Genomic DNA, 14,550 nt, shown 5'->3' on the forward strand with positions numbered 1-14,550 from the left:
CTTCAGTTCACACCGACACTCTCCCCCCTTCAGTTCACACCGACACTCTCCCCCTTCACTTCACACTGACACTCTCCCCCTTCAGTTCACACCGACACTCTCCCCCTTCAGTTCACACCGACACTCTCCCCCTTCAGTTCACACCGACACTCTCCTCTCTTCAGTTCACACCGACACTCTCCCCCTTCAGTTCACACCGACACTCTCCCCCTTCAGTTCACACCGACACTCTCCCCCTTCAGTTCACACCGACACTCTCCCCCTTCAGTTCACACCGACACTCTCCCCCCTTCAGTTCACACCGACACTCTCCCTCTCTTCAGTTCACACCGACACTCTCCCCCTTCAGTTCACACCGACACTCTCCCCCTTCACTTCACACCGACACTCTCCCCCTTCAGTTCACACCGACACTCTCCCCCTTCACTTCACACCGACACTCTCCCCCTTCACTTCACACCGACACTCTCCCCCTTCAGTTCACACCGACACTCTCCCCCTTCAGTTCACACCGACACTCTCCCCCTTCACTTCACACCGACACTCTCCCCCTTCAGTTCACACCGACACTCTCCCCCTTCACTTCACACCGACACTCTCCCCCTTCACTTCACACCGACACTCTCCCCCTTCACTTCACACCGACACTCTCCCCCTTCAGTTCAAACCGACACTCTCCCCCTTCAGTTCACACCGACACTCTCTCACTTCACTTCACACCGACACTCTCCCCCTTCAGTTCAAACCGACACTCTCCCCCTTCAGTTCAAACCGACACTCTCCCCCTTCAGTTCACACCGACACTCTCCCCCTTCAGTTCACACCGACACTCTCCCCCTTCACTTCACACCGACACTCTCCCCCTTCACTTCACACCGACACTCTCCCCCCTTCACTTCACACCGACACTCTCCCCCTTCACTTCACACCGACACTCTCCCCCTTCACTTCACACTGACACTCTCCCCCCTTCAGTTCACACCGACACTCTCCCCCTTCAGTTCACACCGACACTCTCCCCCTTCAGTTCACACCGACACTCTCCCTCTTCAGTTCACACCGACACTCTCCCCCTTCAGTTCACACCGACACTCTCCCCCTTCAGTTCACACCGACACTCTCCCCCTTCAGTTCACACCGACACTCTCCCCACTTCAGTTCACACCGACACTCTCCCCCCTTCAGTTCACACCGACACTCTCCTCTCTTCAGTTCACACCGACACTCTCCCCCTTCAGTTCACACCGACACTCTCCCCCTTCACTTCACACCGACACTCTCCCCCTTCAGTTCACACCGACACTCTCCCCCTTCACTTCACACCGACACTCTCCCCCTTCAGTTCACACCGACACTCTCCCCCTTCACTTCACACCGACACTCTCCCCCTTCAGTTCACACCGACACTCTCCCCCTTCAGTTCACACCGACACTCTCCCCCTTCACTTCACACCGACACTCTCCCCCCTTCACTTCACACCGACACTCTCCCCCTTCACTTCACACCGACACTCTCCCCCTTCAGTTCACACCGACACTCTCCCCCTTCACTTCACACCGACACTCTCCCCCCTTCACTTCACACCGACACTCTCCCCCCTTCACTTCACACCGACACTCTCCCCCTTCACTTCACACCGACACTCTCCCCCTTCAGTTCACACCGACACTCTCCCCCTTCAGTTCACACCGACACTCTCCCCCTTCACTTCACACCGACACTCTCCCCCTTCAGTTCACACCGACACTCTCCCCCTCAGTTCACACCGACACTCTCCCCCATCAGTTCACACCGACACTCTCCCCCTTCACTTCACACCGACACTCTCCCCCTTCACTTCACACCGACACTCTCCCCCCTTCACTTCACACCGACACTCTCCCCCCTTCACTTCACACCGACACTCTCCCCCTTCAGTTCACACCGACACTCTCCCCCCTTCACTTCACACCGACACTCTCCCCCTTCAGTTCACACCGACACTCTCCCCCTTCAGTTCACACCGACACTCTCCCCCCTTCAGTTCACACCGACACTCTCCCCCATCAGTTCACACCGACACTCTCCCCCTTCACTTCACACCGACACTCTCCCCCTTCACTTCACACCGACACTCTCCCCCTTCACTTCACACCGACACTCTCCCCCCTTCACTTCACACCGACACTCTCCCCCTTCACTTCACACCGACACTCTCCCCCCTTCACTTCACACCGACACTCTCCCCCTTCAGTTCACACCGACACTCTCCCCCTTCAGTTCACACCGACACTCTCCCCCTTCAGTTCACACCGACACTCTCCCCCTTCAGTTCACACCGACACTCTCCCCCTTCAGTTCACACCGACACTCTCCCCCTTCACTTCACACCGACACTCTCCCCCTTCACTTCACACCGACACTCTCCCCCTTCAGTTCACACCGACACTCTCCCCCTTCACTTCACACCGACACTCTCCCCCTTCAGTTCACACCGACACTCTCCCCCTTCACTTCACACCGACACTCTCCCCCCTTCACTTCACACCGACACTCTCCCCCTTCAGTTCACACCGACACTCTCCCCATTCAGTTCACACCGACACTCTCCCCCCTTCACTTCACACCGACACTCTCCCCCCTTCAGTTCACACCGACACTCTCCCCCTTCACTTCACACCGACACTCTCCCCCTTCACTTCACACCGACACTCTCCCCCTTCACTTCACACCGACACTCTCCCCCTTCACTTCACACCGACACTCTCCCCCTTCACTTCACACCGACACTCTCCCCCTTCAGTTCACACCGACACTCTCCCCCTTCACTTCACACCGACACTCTCCCCCTTCACTTCACACCGACACTCTCCCCCTTCACTTCACACCGACACTCTCCCCCTTCACTTCACACCGACACTCTCCTCTCTTCAGTTCACACCGACACTCTCCCCCTTCAGTTCACACCGACACTCTCCCCCTTCACTTCACACCGACACTCTCCTCTCTTCAGTTCACACCGACACTCTCCCCCTTCAGTTCACACCGACACTCTCCCCCCTTCAGTTCACACCGACACTCTCCCCCTTCAGTTCACACCGACACTCTCCACCTTCAGTTCACACCGACACTCTCCCCCCTCAGTTCACACCGACACTCTCCCCCTTCAGTTCACACCGACACTCTCCCCCTTCACTTCACACCGACACTCTCCCCCTTCAGTTCACACCGACACTCTCCCCCTTCAGTTTACACCGACACTCTCCCCCTTCACTTCACACCGACACTCTCCCCCCTTCAGTTCACACCGACACTCTCCCCCTTCAGTTCACACCGACACTCTCCCCCCTTCAGTTCACACCGACACTCTCCCCCCTTCAGTTCACACCGACACTCTCCCCCTTCAGTTCACACCGACACTCTCCCCCTTCACTTCACACCGACACTCTCCCCCTTCAGTTCACACCGACACTCTCCCCCTTCAGTTCACACCGACACTCTCCCCCTTCAGTTCACACCGACACTCTCCCCCTTCACTTCACACCGACACTCTCCCCCTTCACTTCACACTGACACTCTCCCCCTTCAGTTCACACCGACACTCTCCCCCTTCACTTCACACCGACACTCTCCCCCTTCAGTTCACACCGACACTCTCCCCCTTCAGTTCACACCGACACTCTCCCCCTTCACTTCACACCGACACTCTCCCCCTTCAGTTCACACCGACACTCTCCCCCCTTCACTTCACACCGACACTCTCTCCCTTCAGTTCACACCGACACTCTCCCCCTTCAGTTCACACCGACACTCTCCCCCTTCACTTCACACCGACACTCTCCCCCCTTCACTTCACACCGACACTCTCTCCCTTCAGTTCACACCGACACTCTCCCCCCTTCAGTTCACACCGACACTCTCCCCCCTTCAGTTCACACCGACACTCTCCCCCCTTCAGTTCACACGACACTCTCCCCCCTTCAGTTCACACTGACACTCTCCCCCTTCAGTTCACACCGACACTCTCCCCCCTTCAGTTCACACCGACACTCTCCCCCCTTCAGTTCACACGACACTCTCCCCCCTTCAGTTCACACCGACACTCTCCCCCCTTCAGTTCACACCGACACTCTCCCCCCTTCAGTTCACACGACACTCTCCCCCCTTCAGTTCACACCGACACTCTCCCCCCTTCAGTTCACACCGACACTCTCCCCCCTTCAGTTCACACCGACACTCTCCCCCCTTCACTTCACACCGACACTCTCCCCTCTTCAGTTCACACCGACACTCTCCCCCCTTCAGTTCACACCGACACTCTCCCCCCTTCAGTTCACACCGACACTCTCCCCCCTTCAGTTCACACGACACTCTCCCCCTTCACTTCACACCGACACTCTCCCCCTTCAGTTCACACCGACACTCTCCCCCTTCACTTCACACCGACACTCTCCCCCCTTCACTTCACACCGACACTCTCCCCCTTCACTTCACACCGACACTCTCCCCCTTCACTTCACACCGACACTCTCCCCCTTCAGTTCACACCGACACTCTCCCCCTTCAGTTCACACCGACACTCTCCCCCTTCACTTCACACCGACACTCTCCCCCTTCAGTTCACACCGACACTCTCCCCCATCAGTTCACACCGACACTCTCCCCCATCAGTTCACACCGACACTCTCCCCCTTCACTTCACACCGACACTCTCCCCCTTCACTTCACACCGACACTCTCCCCCTTCACTTCACACCGACACTCTCCCCCCTTCACTTCACACCGACACTCTCCCCCTTCAGTTCACACCGACACTCTCCCCCCTTCACTTCACACCGACACTCTCCCCCTTCAGTTCACACCGACACTCTCCCCCTTCAGTTCACACCGACACTCTCCCCCCTTCAGTTCACACCGACACTCTCCCCCATCAGTTCACACCGACACTCTCCCCCTTCACTTCACACCGACACTCTCCCCCTTCACTTCACACCGACACTCTCCCCCTTCACTTCACACCGACACTCTCCCCCCTTCACTTCACACCGACACTCTCCCCCTTCACTTCACACCGACACTCTCCCCCTTCACTTCACACCGACACTCTCCCCCTTCAGTTCACACCGACACTCTCCCCCTTCAGTTCACACCGACACTCTCCCCCCTTCAGTTCACACCGACACTCTCCCCCTTCAGTTCACACCGACACTCTCCCCCTTCAGTTCACACCGACACTCTCCCCCTTCACTTCACACCGACACTCTCCCCCTTCACTTCACACCGACACTCTCCCCCCTTCAGTTCACACCGACACTCTCCCCCTTCACTTCACACCGACACTCTCCCCCTTCCGTTCACACCGACACTCTCCCCCTTCACTTCACACCGACACTCTCCCCCCTTCACTTCACACCGACACTCTCCCCCTTCAGTTCACACCGACACTCTCCCCATTCAGTTCACACCGACACTCTCCCCCCTTCACTTCACACCGACACTCTCCCCCTTCAGTTCACACCGACACTCTCCCCCTTCACTTCACACCGACACTCTCCCCCTTCACTTCACACCGACACTCTCCCCCTTCACTTCACACCGACACTCTCCCCCTTCACTTCACACCGACACTCTCCCCCCTTCAGTTCACACCGACACTCTCCCCCTTCACTTCACACCGACACTCTCCCCCTTCACTTCACACCGACACTCTCCCCCTTCACTTCACACCGACACTCTCCTCTCTTCAGTTCACACCGACACTCTCCCCCTTCAGTTCACACCGACACTCTCCCCCTTCACTTCACACCGACACTCTCCTCTCTTCAGTTCACACCGACACTCTCCCCCTTCAGTTCACACCGACACTCTCCCCCCTTCAGTTCACACCGACACTCTCCCCCTTCAGTTCACACCGACACTCTCCACCTTCAGTTCACACCGACACTCTCCCCCCTCAGTTCACACCGACACTCTCCCCCTTCAGTTCACACCGACACTCTCCCCCTTCACTTCACACCGACACTCTCCCCCTTCAGTTCACACCGACACTCTCCCCCTTCAGTTTACACCGACACTCTCCCCCTTCACTTCACACCGACACTCTCCCCCCTTCAGTTCACACCGACACTCTCCCCCTTCAGTTCACACCGACACTCTCCCCCCTTCAGTTCACACCGACACTCTCCCCCCTTCAGTTCACACCGACACTCTCCCCCTTCAGTTCACACCGACACTCTCCCCCTTCACTTCACACCGACACTCTCCCCCTTCAGTTCACACCGACACTCTCCCCTTCAGTTCACACCGACACTCTCCCCCTTCAGTTCACACCGACACTCTCCCCCTTCACTTCACACCGACACTCTCCCCCTTCACTTCACACTGACACTCTCCCCCTTCAGTTCACACCGACACTCTCCCCCTTCACTTCACACCGACACTCTCCCCCTTCAGTTCACACCGACACTCTCCCCCTTCAGTTCACACCGACACTCTCCCCCCTTCACTTCACACCGACACTCTCCCCCTTCAGTTCACACCGACACTCTCCCCCCTTCACTTCACACCGACACTCTCTCCCTTCAGTTCACACCGACACTCTCCCCCTTCAGTTCACACCGACACTCTCCCCCTTCACTTCACACCGACACTCTCCCCCCTTCACTTCACACCGACACTCTCTCCCTTCAGTTCACACCGACACTCTCCCCCCTTCAGTTCACACCGACACTCTCCCCCCTTCAGTTCACACCGACACTCTCCCCCCTTCAGTTCACACGACACTCTCCCCCCTTCAGTTCACACTGACACTCTCCCCCTTCAGTTCACACCGACACTCTCCCCCCTTCAGTTCACACCGACACTCTCCCCCCTTCAGTTCACACGACACTCTCCCCCCTTCAGTTCACACCGACACTCTCCCCCCTTCAGTTCACACCGACACTCTCCCCCCTTCAGTTCACACGACACTCTCCCCCCTTCAGTTCACACCGACACTCTCCCCCCTTCAGTTCACACCGACACTCTCCCCCCTTCAGTTCACACCGACACTCTCCCCCCTTCACTTCACACCGACACTCTCCCCTCTTCAGTTCACACCGACACTCTCCCCCCTTCAGTTCACACCGACACTCTCCCCCCTTCAGTTCACACCGACACTCTCCCCCCTTCAGTTCACACGACACTCTCCCCCTTCACTTCACACCGACACTCTCCCCCTTCAGTTCACACCGACACTCTCCCCCTTCACTTCACACCGACACTCTCCCCCCTTCACTTCACACCGACACTCTCCCCCTTCACTTCACACCGACACTCTCCCCCTTCAGTTCACACCGACACTCTCCCCCCCTTCAGTTCACACCGACACTCTCCCCCCTTCAGTTCACACCGACACTCTCCCCCTTCACTTCACACCGACACTCTCCCCCTTCACTTCACACCGACACTCTCCCCCTTCAGTTCACACCGACACTCTCCCCCTTCAGTTCACAACGACACTCTCCCCCTTCACTTCACACCGACACTCTCCCCCTTCAGTTCACACCGACACTCTCCCCCCTTCACTTCACACCGACACTCTCCCCCTTCACTTCACACCGACACTCTCCCCCTTCAGTTCACACCGACACTCTCCCCCTTCAGTTCACACCGACACTCTCCCCCTTCAGTTCACACCGACACTCTCCCCCTTCACTTCACACTGACACTCTCCCCCTTCAGTTCACACCGACACTCTCCCCCTTCACTTCACACCGACACTCTCCCCCTTCAGTTCACACCGACACTCTCCCCCTTCACTTCACACTGACACTCTCCCCCTTCAGTTCACACCGACACTCTCCTCCTTCAGTTCACACCGACACTCTCCCCCTTCAGTTCACACCGACACTCTCCTCCTTCAGTTCACACCGACACTCTCCCCCTTCACTTCACACCGACACTCTCCCCCTCACTTCACACCGACACTCTCCCCCTTCAGTTCACACCGACACTCTCCCCCTTCACTTCACACTGACACTCTCCCCCTTCAGTTCACACCGACACTCTCCCCCCCTTCACTTCACACCGACACTCTTCCCCTTCAGTTCACACCGACACTCTCCCCCTTCACTTCACACCGACACTCTCCCCCATTCAGTTCACACCGACACTCTCCCCCCTTCACTTCACACCGACACTCTTCCCCTTCAGTTCACACCGACACTCTCCCCCCTTCACTTCACACCGACACTCTTCCCCTTCACTTCACACCGACACTCTCCCCCTTCAGTTCACACCTGCACTCTCCCCCTTCAGTTCACACCGACACTCTCCTCTCTTCAGTTCACACCGACACTCTCCCCCCTTCAGTTCACACCGACACTCTCCCCCTTCACTTCACACCGACACTCTCCCCCTTCACTTCACAACGACACTCTCCCCCCTTCAGTTCACACCGACACTCTCCCCCTTCACTTCACACCGACACTCTCCCCCCTTCAGTTCACACCGACACTCTCCCCCTTCACTTCACACCGACACTCTCCCCCTTCACTTCACAACGACACTCTCCCCCTTCAGTTCACACCGACACTCTCCCCCTTCACTTCACACCGACACTCTCCCCCTTCACTTCACACCGACACTCTCCCCCTTCACTTCACACCGACACTCTCCCCCCTTCAGTTCACACCTGCACTCTCCCCCTTCACTTCACACCGACACTCTCCCCCCTTCAGTTCACACCGACACTCTCCCCCCTTCAGTTCACACCGACACTCTCCCCCTTCAGTTCACACCGACACTCTCCCCCTTCACTTCACACCGACACTCTCCCCCTTCACTTCACACCGACACTCTCCCCCTTCAGTTCACACCGACACTCTCCCCCTTCACTTCACACCGACACTCTCCCCCTTCACTTCACACCGACACTCTCCCCCTTCACTTCACACCGACACTCTCCCCCTTCACTTCACACCGACACTCTCCCCCCTTCAGTTCACACCGACACTCTCCCCCTTCACTTCACACCGACACTCTCCCCCTTCACTTCACACCGACACTCTCCCCCTTCACTTCACACCGACACTCTCCCCCTTCACTTCACACCGACACTCTCCCCCCTTCAGTTCACACCGACACTCTCCCCCTTCAGTTCACACCGACACTCTCCCCCTTCAGTTCACACCGACACTCTCCCCCCTTCAGTTCACACCGACACTCTCCCCCTTCACTTCACACCGACACTCTCCCCCCTTCAGTTCACACCGACACTCTCCCCCCTTCAGTTCACACCGACACTCTCCCCCCTTCACTTCACACCGACACTCTCCCCCCTTCACTTCACACCGACACTCTCCCCCCTTCAGTTCACACCGACACTCTCCCCCTTCACTTCACACCGACACTCTCCCCCTTCACTTCACACCGACACTCTCCCCCTTCACTTCACACCGACACTCTCCCCCTTCAGTTCACACCGACACTCTCCCCCTTCACTTCACACCGACACTCTCCCCCTTCACTTCACACCGACACTCTCCCCCTTCACTTCACACCGACACTCTCCCCCTTCACTTCACACCGACACTCTCCCCCTTCAGTTCACACCGACACTCTCCCCCCTTCAGTTCACACCGACACTCTCCCCCCTTCAGTTCACACCGACACTCTCCCCCTTCAGTTCACACCGACACTCTCCCCCTTCAGTTCACACCGACACTCTCCCCCTTCAGTTCACACCGACACTCTCCCCCTTCAGTTCACACCGACACTCTCCCCCTTCACTTCACACCGACACTCTCCCCCTTCAGTTCACACCGACACTCTCCCCCTTCAGTTCACACCGACACTCTCCCCCTTCACTTCACACCGACACTCTCCCCCTTCACTTCACACCGACACTCTCCCCCTTCACTTCACACCGACACTCTCCCCCCTTCAGTTCACACCGACACTCTCCCCCTTCAGTTCACACCGACACTCTCCCCCCTTCAGTTCACACCGACACTCTCCCCCTTCACTTCACACCGACACTCTCCCCCCTTCAGTTCACACCGACACTCTCCCCCCTTCAGTTCACACCGACACTCTCCCCCTTCACTTCACACCGACACTCTCCCCCCTTCAGTTCACACCGACACTCTCCCCCCTTCAGTTCACACCGACACTCTCCCCCTTCACTTCACACCGACACTCTCCCCCCTTCAGTTCACACCGACACTCTCCCCCCTTCAGTTCACACCGACACTCTCCCCCCTTCACTTCACACTGACACTCTCCCCCTTCAGTTCACACCTGCACTCTCCCCCTTCAGTTCACACCGTCACTCTCCCCCTTCACTTCACACCGACACTCTCCCCCTTCAGTTCACACCGACACTCTCCCCATTCACTTCACACCGACACTCTCCCCCTTCACTTCACACCGACACTCTCCCCCTTCAGTTCACACCGACACTCTCCCCATTCACTTCACACCGACACTCTCCCCATTCACTTCACACCGACACTCTCCCCCTTCACTTCACACCGACACTCTCCCCCCTTCACTTCACACTGACACTCTCCCCCTTCAGTTCACACCGACACTCTCCCCCTTCACTTCACACCGACACTCTCCCCCCTTCAGTTCACACCGACACTCTCCCCCTTCACTTCACACCGACACTCTCCCCCTTCACTTCACACCGACACTCTCCCCCTTCACTTCACACCGACACTCTCCCCCCTTCAGTTCACACCGACACTCTCCCCCCTTCAGTTCACACCGACACTCTCCCCCTTCACTTCACACTGACACTCTCCCCCTTCAGTTCACACCGACACTCTCCCCCTTCACTTCACACCGACACTCTCCCCCCTTCAGTTCACACCGACACTCTCCCCCTTCACTTCACACCGACACTCTCCCCCTTCACTTCACACCGACACTCTCCCTCTTCAGTTCACACCGACACTCTCCCCCTTCAGTTCACACCGACACTCTCCCCCTTCACTTCACACCGACACTCTCCCCCTTCACTTCACACCGACACTCTCCCCCTTCAGTTCACACCGACACTCTCCCCCTTCACTTCACACCGACACTCTCCCCCTTCACTTCACACCGACACTCTCCCCCTTCACTTCACACCGACACTCTCCCCCTTCAGTTCACACCGACACTCTCCCCCCTTCAGTTCACACCGACACTCTCCCCCTTCACTTCACACCGACACTCTCCCCCTTCACTTCACACCGACACTCTCCCCCTTCACTTCACACCGACACTCTCCCCCCTTCAGTTCACACCGACACTCTCCCCCTTCACTTCACACCGACACTCTCCCCCCTTCAGTTCACACCGACACTCTCCCCCTTCACTTCACACCGACACTCTCCCCCTTCACTTCACACCGACACTCTCCCCCCTTCAGTTCACACCGACACTCTCCCCCTTCACTTCACACCGACACTCTCCCCCTTCAGTTCACACCGACACTCTCCCCCTTCACTTCACACCGACACTCTCCCCCTTCACTTCACACCGACACTCTCCCCCTTCAGTTCACACCGACACTCTCCCCCCTTCAGTTCACACCGACACTCTCCCCCTTCACTTCACACCGACACTCTCCCCCTTCACTTCACACCGACACTCTCCCCCCTTCAGTTCACACCGACACTCTCCCCCTTCACTTCACACCGACACTCTCCCCCTTCACTTCACACCGACACTCTCCCCCTTCACTTCACACCGACACTCTCCCCCCTTCAGTTCACACCGACACTCTCCCCCTTCACTTCACACCGACACTCTCCCCCTTCAGTTCACACCGACACTCTCCCCCTTCACTTCACACCGACACTCTCCCCCTTCACTTCACACCGACACTCTCCCCCTTCACTTCACACCGACACTCTCCCCCTTCAGTTCACACCGACACTCTCCCCCTTCAGTTCACACCGACACTCTCCCCCTTCAGTTCACACCGACACTCTCCCCCTTCACTTCACACCGACACTCTCCCCCTTCACTTCACACCGACACTCTCCCCCTTCAGTTCACACCGACACTCTCCCCCTTCACTTCACACCGACACTCTCCCCCCTTCAGTTCATACCGACACTCTCCCCCCTTCAGTTCACACCGACACTCTCCCCCTTCAGTTCACACCGACACTCTCCCCCTTCACTTCACACCGACACTCCCCCCCTTCACTTCACACCGACACTCTCCCCCTTCAGTTCACACCGACACTCTCCCCCTTCACTTCACACCGACACTCTCCCCCCTTCAGTTCACACCGACACTCTCCCCCTTCACTTCACACCGACACTCTCCCCCTTCAGTTCACACCGACACTCTCCCCCTTCACTTCACACCGACACTCTCCCCTTCACTTCACACCGACACTCTCCCCCTTCACTTCACACCGACACTCTCCCCCTTCAGTTCACACCGACACTCTCCCCCTTCAGTTCACACCGACACTCTCCCCCTTCAGTTCACACCGACACTCTCCCCCTTCACTTCACACCGACACTCTCCCCCTTCACTTCACACCGACACTCTCCCCCTTCAGTTCACACCGACACTCTCCCCCTTCACTTCACACCGACACTCTCCCCCTTCAGTTCACACCGACACTCTCCCCCTTCACTTCACACCGACACTCTCCCCCTTCACTTCACACCGACACTCTCCCCCTTCAGTTCACACCGACACTCTCCCCCTTCACTTCACACCGACACTCTCCCCCCTTCAGTTCACACCGACACTCTCCCCCTTCAGTTCACACCGACACTCTCCCCCTTCAGTTCACACCGACACTCTCCCCCTTCACTTCACACCGACACTCTCCCCCTTCACTTCACACCGACACTCTCCCCCTTCAGTTCACACCGACACTCTCCCCCTTCACTTCACACCGACACTCTCCCCCCTTCAGTTCACACCGACACTCTCCCCCTTCACTTCACACCGACACTCTCCCCCTTCACTTCACACCGACACTCTCCCCCTTCAGTTCACACCGACACTCTCCCCCTTCACTTCACACCGACACTCTCCCCCTTCACTTCACACCGACACTCTCCCCCCTTCACTTCACACCGACACTCTCCCCCTTCAGTTCACACCGACACTCTCCCCCTTCAGTTCACACCGACACTCTCCCCCTTCAGTTCACACCGACACTCTCCCCCTTCACTTCACACCGACACTCTCCCCCTTCACTTCACACCGACACTCTCCCCCTTCACTTCACACCGACACTCTCCCCCTTCACTTCACACCGACACTCTCCCCCTTCACTTCACACCGACACTCTCCCCCTTCAGTTCACACCGACACTCTCCCCCTTCACTTCACACCGACACTCTCCCCCTTCAGTTCACACCGACACTCTCCCCCTTCACTTCACACCGACACTCTCCCCCTTCACTTCACACCGACACTCTCCCCCTTCACTTCACACCGACACTCTCCCCCTTCAGTTCACACCGACACTCTCCCCCTTCAGTTCACACCGACACTCTCCCCCCTTCAGTTCACACCGACACTCTCCTCTCTTCAGTTCACACCGACACTCTCCCCCTTCAGTTCACACCGACACTCTCCCCCTTCACTTCACACCGACACTCTCCCCCTTCACTTCACACCGACACTCTCCCCCCTTCAGTTCACACCGTCACTCTCCTCTCTTCAGTTCACACCGACACTCTCCCCCTTCAGTTCACACCGACACTCTCCCCCCTTCACTTCACACCGACACTCTCCCCCTTCAGTTCACACCGTCACTCTCCTCTCTTCAGTTCACACCGACACTCTCCCCCCTTCACTTCACACCGACACTCTCCCCCTTCAGTTCACACCGACACTCTCCTCCTTCAGTTCACACCGACACTCTCCCCCTTCACTTCACACCGACACTCTCCCCCTTCAGTTCACACCGACAATCTCCCCCTTCAGTTCAAACCGACACTCTCCCCACTTCAGTTCACACCGACACTCTCCTCTCTTCAGTTCACACCGACACTCTCCCCCTTCAGTTCACACCGTCACTCTCCTCTCTTCAGTTCACACCGACACTCTCCTCCTTCAGTTTACACCGACACTCTCCCCCTTCAGTTCACACCGACACTCTCCCCCCTTCACTTCACACTGACACTCTCCCCCTTCACTTCACACCGACACTCTCCCCCTTCAGTTCACACCGACACTCTCCCCCTTCACTTCACACCGACACTCTCCCCCTTCAGTTCACACCGACACTCTCCCCCCTTCACTTCACACCGACACTCTCCCCCTTCACTTCACACCGACACTCTCCCCCTTCAGTTCACACCGACACTCTCCCCCCTTCACTTCACACTGACACTCTCCCCCTTCACTTCACACCGACACTCTCCCCCTTCACTTCACACCGACACTCTCCCCCCTTCAGTTCACACCGACACTCTCCCCCTTCACTTCACACCGACACTCTCCCCCTTCAGTTCACACCGACACTCTCCCCCTTCAGTTCACACCGACACTCTCCCCCTTCAGTTCACACCGACACTCTCCCCCTTCAGTTCACACCGACACTCTCCCCCTTCACT

Source organism: Heptranchias perlo, chromosome 5 (genome assembly GCF_035084215.1).
Source record: "Heptranchias perlo isolate sHepPer1 chromosome 5, sHepPer1.hap1, whole genome shotgun sequence".
Taxonomy (NCBI): Eukaryota; Metazoa; Chordata; class Chondrichthyes; order Hexanchiformes; family Hexanchidae; genus Heptranchias; species Heptranchias perlo.